At 44.9% G+C, this 9,624-nt stretch overlaps 1 long non-coding RNA gene across 1 annotated transcript; it reads right to left on the bottom strand.

Moving 5' to 3' along the window:
* Positions 1–914: 914 nt before the first annotated feature.
* LOC138745702 (uncharacterized) lies at positions 915–9,194 on the bottom strand. Its single transcript, XR_011346426.1, has 2 exons — positions 8,519–9,194; positions 915–3,460 (listed from the first exon to the last, which is right to left on the bottom strand). It is a non-coding gene; the product is annotated as an uncharacterized lncRNA (long non-coding RNA).
* Between the last annotated feature and the right edge of the window lie 430 nt (positions 9,195–9,624).

The raw sequence follows: 9,624 nt of genomic DNA, 5'->3' as shown, positions 1-9,624 counted from the left end.
GCAGGAGAGTATATAAGCAGAGCTGCCAGTTCAACGAACCAGTCTTCGACTTCGACTTCACGGGTGTGTATCATTCATTCCACACATTATGGTGAGTGTGCTGGATATCGGTGCGAAGGAAGAGATTTTCACCATTGACCACCTCAAACCAGCACATCTGGACATTAGCAAATTCAGCCCCCACGACCCAGATATAGGCGACCGAAAGCAGTGAACAGCGCTGGTTCTAGGGAGGTGGGGCATCATGCTAACTGGGATGCCACCCAGTACACAAGATGGCCGACGAATGTGGCAACTGTTCAGAGTCCACGGGGACCAACAACTTTCATACCAGGGGACAACGCGCACGGCAGGAATCAACAAAGAAGGGAACACCGAACAATTGGAGGCCGGCATGGATGTGACATCACTCCAGTCGACAGCAGCAGGGAGAGAATAGAAGCAGAGCTGCGAGTCTTTGACTTTGATTTTTTGGGCGTGTGTCCGCCTTTCCACCCATCACAGTAGCGCGCACGCTCCAATTTCACATTGAATGGTCTTGCTCATCTTACATCGGGAGTCACGTGTACAGTTTCCTTACCTGAAGCATGAGAATTGCACAAAGATCGTAAGATTTGTTTCTGGGGTGTTTTAAGCAGGCGATAGAAGGAAAGTTTGAATGTGGATCTCTTGGTCGTTGGTAAAAAGGAAGATGACCTTACAACATTGTGAGAGGACACAGCAGCACGGATCGAGAGAGGATAATGCAAAGGAGCCGAACACCAAGTGTCACAAGTTCCCAATAACCGATCAGCTGCTTAGACTTTAAGAAATGTCTTCAATGAAAATGTAATATCCTTGGAATTCTTTCCGCTTTTGAAGGTGCATTTGAAATTGGGATCCATGTGTCAGAAATAAAACTTCTCACACATTAGTCTCTTTAAAACTGATGACACGACAAGCTTTATTTACAAGTCTGCAGAGTTGGACTCAACTGGCTTCTCACCAGTTAAGGCCCGATACATACAGTGCATTGATTTTTATACCCTTGTTGTTTGCCCTTCCCCTTCTTATTAATACTGTTTTAATTGGTTAGTATTGCAAAAGCATTCTAAGTACAACTGCATTTTTAATTATCACGTTCGTTACGTACGCTGCGAACTCTACATACACTAAATTCTGTTTCACACCCTTCTTATCAATCTTTTGTCTCCTGCATGTCTCTCACTATGACCATGAAAAGATATGTTTAAAAAAACATATCCAGCTGAACTTTTTGTCCTTGGCTGCTAGTAAGCTCCCTGTCCGTTCTGGCTTCCCTTTTTATGATTAATCATCACATTTTAACTTAAGCCATTTTAACCTAAATTCTCTATCTCTAACAATCCACCCCTTTCTCTCTTTAAAATGTGTGTATTATATATATATATGAATGGGGATTTTAACTCGGGGAAGAGAAACGTCTCATGATAAATTAATTTCGTGCTGAAGTAAAATTCTAACGGGGTCTCCCAGTTCCCCTGGTTGCATAGCCTGTTGGACCATGGAAATCACCAGGCTGCGTAGACAGGGAATAATACAGGGCAAAACAAGTAGGAGGAATAAAATACCTCCGATGACCCACAATAAGGTACGCCACCAGGTTCCTCCAAACCATTTGTCCATCCAATTTAATTTTGCAAAAGGATGCCAGGTTTGAACCAGTACATGGGACAAAGTACGAATATTATCAGCGATTTTTCGAATGGCTTGGCCATTATCATCAATCTGTAAGCAGCAGTTAGTCAAATTAAGCTTTCCACATACACCTCCTTCCGTGGCTAGGAGATAGTCTAGGGCTAGACGGTTCTGATATATATAGCAGAGCGCATTTGACCTTGCTGGGATGCAAGTAATTGCAGGGCTATAGCTGTTTGATTTGTAACAATTTCAAGGACTGCTTGCAAGCGAATAATGCGATTTAACATATAAATAGGAGTACGATAACCCCAGGATCCATCTTGAGCCCATGTAGCGGGACCATAATATTGAATTATGCGTTCTGGAGGCCAATCATCTCCCCATTGTCCCAAATGTACCGTGCTAGAGTGGGGCTGACGGTGTAATGTATCAAAAATCTTCACTCCTAATTTATGACCGTGATCGTGGGGTAGAACGAAAAATTCTGGGCGGATTATTCCTAGGAAACAAGTTCCACTCCACTGTAAGGGGAGACGAGTATAAGCTTTATTACCACATACCCAGAATAATCCATTTGGGGATACTCCATATCCCCGTTCCCAAACTCTTTTAAGAGTGGGGTTTGATGGGTATGGTCCTGTGATGGTGGAACTGGTACAATTCCAAAGCTGAATATTGCTATTAGACAGGGGTAGGCAATTAGTTTTAAAAACAGTGGATAAGAACCAAGTCAGGGGTTTAGGAAACCAAGTGAAAATACCAGGCGAAATGCGAATCCATACAGCCTTGCAGGGACTTTTTCCTACTGGGTATTTGCCGGTTCGTGAGAGACAATAAAAACCAGAGGGGACGTTAGAGAGAGACCAAGTTTCTCTTGATCTCGTTCGGTTAGTTGTCCATATTCGGGAAATCATGGTCAATGAATTGAGGGACTCCCCCCACCAAGGCCATTGCTCTGACATCCGTGGACCCCCACAGACCCAACAATTGGTTACATTAAAAGTTCCTGCAATTTTAGTTGCCAGATCTACAAAAAGGTTATCTCCCCCAACTGCATGACCGAAACTTTCATGGTTATTTGGATGGACTCGAACTAAGTCCGGCTGTCTTAAAGGGGCAGGCACTTTCGAGTGTGGAGTGGAACTTTTCATTGGAATAGTACGCTGGTGTATGCAAAACCAGAGTCCATCAGGGCATGGTGGGCCTGAGTCACCCTTCCAACCGTTAAGAGGGAAAGGAGTGGTATTAGGAATCTGTATATAATGACCCATATTATTTCCTTCTTTTTCCACACAAGGGGTATATGGATGTTGGGTGGTATTTTCTGCCCAGCATTTCTCAGGAACTGAGGTATGGGAAATAAAATTACCCTCCTTTCTTCCCCAAATGTGGTCCTGAAACAGGACCACTGTGTCTCTGCATTTCTTACATTTCACACCTGATAAAGACATAGGCAAACTAAGAAAAATCAAAGAACATAACAATAACATTGTGAATCAAGTCTTTCTGCAAAATCGCAAGGTAAGAGGTTTTTCTCCAGGAACACAAGTCCAATCTGAGTTCGTATCAGGGTCCTGAGGCGCCTCTACAGGTCCCTTAAATCTGGATGCGTGCGTCCACCCCTTCTCTCTTGTTCGTGCTGCAGCCTCTGTAGTTACGAGAACTTGGTATGGACCTTCCCACTGGGGCTGGAGTTTTTCAGTTTTCCAGGTCTTGATGAGAATCCAATCTCCTGGTTCCACTTTGTGTAAAGAAAAGTCTAGAGGCGGTGTTTGTGCCAATAGTCCTCTCTTTCGTAAATCTGTAAGAGAGCGTGACAGTGCCTGTAAATAGTTCCTAACAAATATATCCCCTTCCCCCAAGGTGGGACACCCCTCAACTGTACTCCAGAAGGGAAGCCCAAACATCATTTCACAAGGGGACAATCCTACATCTTTTCGTGGGGCAGTACGAATTCTCAATAAAGCCAGGGGCAGACACTTTATCCAAAGCATTTTAGTTTCCACCATTAATTTTGTCAATTGCATTTTTAGGGTTCCATTCATACATTCAACACTCCCTGAGCTTTGTGGATGCCAAGGGGTATGCAATTTCCAAGAGACCTGTAATGCATTACAAATCAATTGCTGGATTTTTGAAGAAAAATGTGGACCCCTGTCTGAGTCTATAGAATCCATTATACCATATCTGGGGATTATCTGCTCTAGGAGGAGGTGAGCTACTGTAGAGGCTGTAGCATTTACTGTTGGGAAGGCTTCCACCCATCGGGTAAAGTGATCTATTATCACCAACAGATACTTCCATCTTTGGACTTGAGGTAACTCTGTGAAGTCGATCTGGATACGTTGAAAAGGGCGTATGGCTAATGGTTGACCTCCCATGGTCCCTGTCCTCATTACCTTCTTATTAATTTTTGTGCATAGGTGACAGTTCTGCACCTCCTGTTGGGCCAAGGTGTAGATTCCCTTACACACATATTCTCGAAGCACTGTGTCACATAAGGCTTAGGTGCCCCAGTGGCTCTGATGATGCAGGTGTTTTAAAATATTGCGAGTTATTTCTTTATTTAGAACCATTCTTCCATCTGGTGTCTTCCATGTTCCATCAGGCAGTTGGCTTGCGCCCAGCTGAGCCATGTCCTTTTCTTCCTTAGCAGTGAAAATGGGAGCCTTCTTTATGCCTTGCCTTATTGGGATTAAGGTCAGCAAACGGACTTCTCGTTGCATGGCTGCCCTTTTGGCTTCTTCATCAGCCAGTCTGTTTCCAATTGCTGTCGGGGTATCTCCCCTCTGATGACCTGGTATGTAGACCACTGCTATTTCCTGGGGTAATGTCAAGGCTTCTAAAGTTAGAGTAATCATCTGTTCGTGTGCCAATTCCTTTCCTCTTGATGTAATTAGACCACGCTCCTTCCAGATCTTACCAAAGGTATGCACTACCCCGTATGCGTATTTGGAATCAGTGTAAATCGTTCCAGTTTTCACTGCCAGTATTCTGAGGGCTCTCTGCAAGGCATATAGTTCACAGGACTGTGCTGACCAGCTTCCGGGTAGTCTCGTGGATTCTACTACTTTCCAAGTATTTCCTTCTATTATAGCATACCCACTTCTTCTCATTCCGTCAACACATCTGGCGGAGCCGTCAATGTAGAATTCATATCCTTCTCCCAGCGGAGTATCGCAAAGGTCTTCTCGGGTCTTGGTCTGAAGATCTGTCAACTCGACACAGTCGTGCTCCACCTCTCTCTCTGTTTCACTGCCGTATAAAAACTGAGCTGGGTTGCAGCTATTAATCTTTGCAAACTGTAGATCTTCTCCGACCATTAAAATGGTTTCATACTTTAATATGCGAGAATCAGTCAGCCATCGATGGGCAGTTTGTGTTAATAAAACACTCACAGAATGGGAGGTGTACACAGTCATCTTTCCTCCAAAAGTAAGTTTACGTGCTTCCTCTACCAACAGAGCAGCAGCCGCTACTCCGTGGATACACGTCGGCCATCCGCGAGACACTGGGTCCATCATTTTGGAAAGGAAAGCCACTGGGTGTCGCTGACCGCCTTTTTCCTGTGTTAAAACTCCCACAGCTGTTCCTTGGTTATGAGTGACAAATAGCTGGAAGGGCTGTTTTAAAGAGGGCAGAGTGAGTACTGGGGCTCGTGTCAGGCGATGCTTCAAGTCCTCGAACCATCCCTCCTCCTCCTGGGTCCATTTCAATGGATATTCATTTTCATTTGTCAGTTTTTCATACATAAACTTCACCAAAGCTGAGTAGTCCTCTATCCATAACCTACAGTAACCTAAGAGTCCCAGGAATTGTCTTATTTCCTTCTTATTACGGGGTAAAGGCATTCTAGTGATTCCCGCAATCCGTTCAGGGGTAATCCGTTTCTGTCCTTTACTTATCTGGTGTCCCAGATATATCACAGTTCTCTCAACAAACTGTAACTTGTTCCTGGACACCCGTAGACCCTTTTTCCCCAGATAATTCAAGAGTCTAATTGTATCTCCCCTCATTTCTTGTTCCTTGGGTCCTGATAATAGTAAATCGTCCACATACTGCATTAGTTGGGAATCATCAGATTGTGGATAGTCCACCAGGATTTGTTCTAGCATTTGTCCAAACAGGTTTGGAGATTCAGTGAATCCTTGGGGCAATACAGTCCACCGAAACTGTCTCCGTCTACCTGTCCATGGATTTTCCCATTCAAACGCAAACATATCTCTACTTTCCTCTTCTAATGGACACGTCCAGAAGGCATCCTTCAAGTCGATAACACTAAACCACTCATGGTCTGGGGGAATCCGACTCATAATAGTATAGGGATTAGGCACCACTGGGTGGCGGGTCTGAACAATAGCATTCAAACTTCTTAGATCCTGAACTAGGCGATAGGATCCATCTGACTTTTCACTGGGAGTATAGGGGTGTTATAAGGTGACATGCATTCTTCTAATAGTCCGTCTCGTATTAAAGTCTCAATTACCGGCTGTCGCCCTTTTCTCCCTTCCAAAGAAATAGGATACTGACGTTTCCTTACCGGCTGATGACCTGGTATTAATGTGACATGTAAAGGTGGGATGTCCAGACCTCCTCGATTTCCCTCCTTATACCAGACTCTCTCGTCAATCTGCCGTTCATCCTCTTCCTTTAAAGCGCAGAGGTGGACTCGCACTTCTCCGTCCACAGGGAGAGCACCCAAACCTAGGAGAGCCTGTAAGTCCCTTCCTAGGAGGTTAAATCCAGCCGACGGTAATAACAAGAGGTCTTGTACCCCTTCTCTTTCTTCCAGTTTCACTGTTACTTGGGGAATTATTGATACCATTCTGGGAGCCCCTTCTATCCCAGAAATTGTCAAATTACTTTTTACAGGCTCAGTTCCGATTGGCACAGTTATTACACTACTTTGTTCCGCTCCTGTGTCCACCATAAAAACCACCTCTTCTCCCTTGGGACCAATTTTTAGTTTTACCAGGGGTTCCCTCTTATATTTGGTCCCTAACATTTGGAACCCCTGACACCCCTAATCTTCTTCCATAAGTTCGAGGGCACGCAATTCCCTCTTGTATCGGGGGCATTCCCTCTTAAAGTGTCCTTCCTCATTGCAGTAATAGCACTTAACGAACCTCCGGGGTCTTCCCTCTCTTGGATATCTTGGGTTGTTTAGAGGAAGGTTTTGTTTTCTTTCCCCTCTGGATTCAGCATTCATCTGTCGGATAGTCTGTACCATAACCTTTGTCGCCCTCTTTTGATCTTCTTCTTCTCTCTGCACATATACTTTTTGCGCCTTTTTTAACAGGTCACTTAGGGGTTTTTCGCTCCAGTCCTCCTCCTTTTCTAGTTTCTTTCTAATGTCCTGCCATGATTTGGAAACAAATTCAATTCGAATAAGCTGTTCACCCATTGGTGTACTAGGGTCCACGCCCGCATACTGTTGGACATTCTTTCACACCCTCTCCAAAAAATCAGTAGGGGACTCGTCTTTCCCCTGGTGGTTCCCAAATGCCTTGGTGAAATTGTGACCCTTTGGCACAGCCTCCCGTATCCCTTTAATTGTCCACTCTCTATATTGTCTCATACTTGCCAATCCCTCGGGTGTTCGTTTGTCCCACCTGGGTTCATTTAAGGGATATTTTTGTTCATGGAGTCTGGGGTCCCCAGGTTGTTCATATTCCCACATGAGGAGGGCAGCCCGTCAAATCATCTGCCTCTCCTGGGGTGAGAATAATGTTCCCATTATTGCCTGCATCTCTTCCCACGTATATGTGTTTGGTCCCAGGAATTGGTCGAGCTGTTCGGCCAGTCCTATAGGATCTTCCAATAACTTTTTCATTTCTTTCTTAAATCCCCGCACCTCTGTACTAGTTAGGGGAACATTCACATATCCCGTTCCCCCTCCCGGTCCTCCCATAGGAACTTCCGTCAGGGGATTTAGGCTTATTGAAAACTTTGATGGTCCTGGACCAGTCTGGGATCTTGTCCAGGGTCGGTTTACCGGTGGAAGTTTAGGGTCCGACTCCCTTAATTAATTCTTTTTTTCCCGGCCCCTTTCGGGGCAATCAGATTCATCACCTTTCCCCTCCGGTAATGAGCTTTCCTCGGGCGCAGTAGGCACCGGGGGAATATAAGGAGGGGGAAGGTTGTCCAGAGGTTCCCACTTCTTTTCTCCCGCAACCCTCAATTTAAAACATTTTGTTAAGGATCCTGGCCAGGGAACCCAACAAAATGCATACGCTGACTCTTCTTGATTCACCTTTGGTCTCGAATTTACATATATGTTTAATGCTTGTCTAACCCAATCCTCATCAGATCCAAATTTCGGCCACCAGACCGAGGAACCTTTAATAGGTTGTTTCGACCAAAGGAGACAATATTGGACCATCTTTTTCTTGTTTTTGTCTCGATATCTTTTACTATCCCAATTTTCAAACATTCTCCCCAAAGGGATGTCAAGGGGAACTCCCAGGAATTGTCCTGAATTTTCAGACGAGCCCTTAGATTTTGATCCTCCCATTTTCCCACCTAGATCCATTTATCGTTGCTGAGGACCCTCTCATTCTGGACCCTACTCCCTTCTTCTCAGATGCCTCGTCAGAGGTACTGTCCCTCCTTCGGTTACCGCTGAGGTTTCCCTGCGGTCGACCCCTCTCTTCTCGGCACTTCGTCGGAGGTGCTGTCCCTCCTTCGGTTACCGCCGAGGTTTCCCTGGGGTCTATCCTAGAGTCCCACGACAGGGTCCTCACGCCACAACAAAAGCTCTATACCTTATCTATTACGTTAGGTTTTTTTTATCCTAACAGGTGTATCCCGTTAAACCTGTTACCCAATCCCCACACCACAATCGTAAGTCGTCACTTACCGGTGTCTTCTCGGGGATTGAACCGTCACCCTTCTCCTCTCCGTCTTGTCGTGTCACCTTGTCCGGATACCACTCGCTCAAGCCGCCCGAAGCGACGAGCAAGGGACTAGGAGCCGCTGAACTCAGCGGGGTGCACCACCTCCGATGTCCCTCTTCTCGCCTCCCCTCACGGCTGGAGTGTAGATCCCGGACGAGTCCCCATTTGTCAGAAATAAAACTTCTCACACATGAGTCTCTTTAAAACTGATGACACGACAAGCTTTATTTACAAGTCTGCAGAGTTGGACTCAACTGGCTTCTCACCAGTTAAGCCCCGATACATACAGTGCATTGATTTTTATACCCTTGTTGTTTGCCCTTCCCCTACTTATTAATACTGTTTTAATTGGTTAGTATTGCAAAAGCATTCTAAGTATAACTGCATTTTTAATTATCACGTTCGTTACGTACGCTGCGAACTCTACATACACTAAATTCTGTTTCTCACCCTTCTTATCAATCTTTTGTCTCCTGCATGTCTCTCACTATGACCATGGAAAGATATGTTTAAAAAAACATATCCAGCTGAACCTTTTGTCCTTGGCTGCTAGTAAGCTCCCTGTCCGTTCTGGCTTCCCTTTTTATGATTAATCATCACATTTTAACTTAAGCCATTTTAACCTAAATTCTCTATATATAACACATGGGAATCCACCTTCAGTGAACTCTGTACCATAACTCCAAGAATCCTCTGTTCCTCTTCATTCCTCAACCCCCTCCCCTCGACCCCCTCACCTCAACTGCATATGTTCTATTTATATTATTTTTTCTGGAATGCAGCACCTCACACTTGTCAACATTAAATTCCATCTGCCATCTTTTCCAAACAAAGCAAATCCTGTAATCTAAGAAAATCTACCTCACTATCCACCACACCCCCTATTTTTGTATCATCTGCATATTTGTTTACCCAGTTCACCACACCCTACTCTAAATCATTAATTTTAAGGGACCAAGCATCGATCCCTGAGGCACTCCACTTGTCACAGGCTTCCAACATGACATACAGTTGTCCACCATGACTCTCTGCTGTCTATCTCCCAGCCACCTCTGAACCCATCTCAATA

This window comes from Narcine bancroftii, chromosome 11 (assembly GCF_036971445.1).
Source record: "Narcine bancroftii isolate sNarBan1 chromosome 11, sNarBan1.hap1, whole genome shotgun sequence".
NCBI lineage: Eukaryota > Metazoa > Chordata > Chondrichthyes > Torpediniformes > Narcinidae > Narcine > Narcine bancroftii.
The sequence above is the reverse complement of the archived record's forward strand: the minus strand, read 5'-3'. Positions and strand labels throughout refer to the sequence as shown.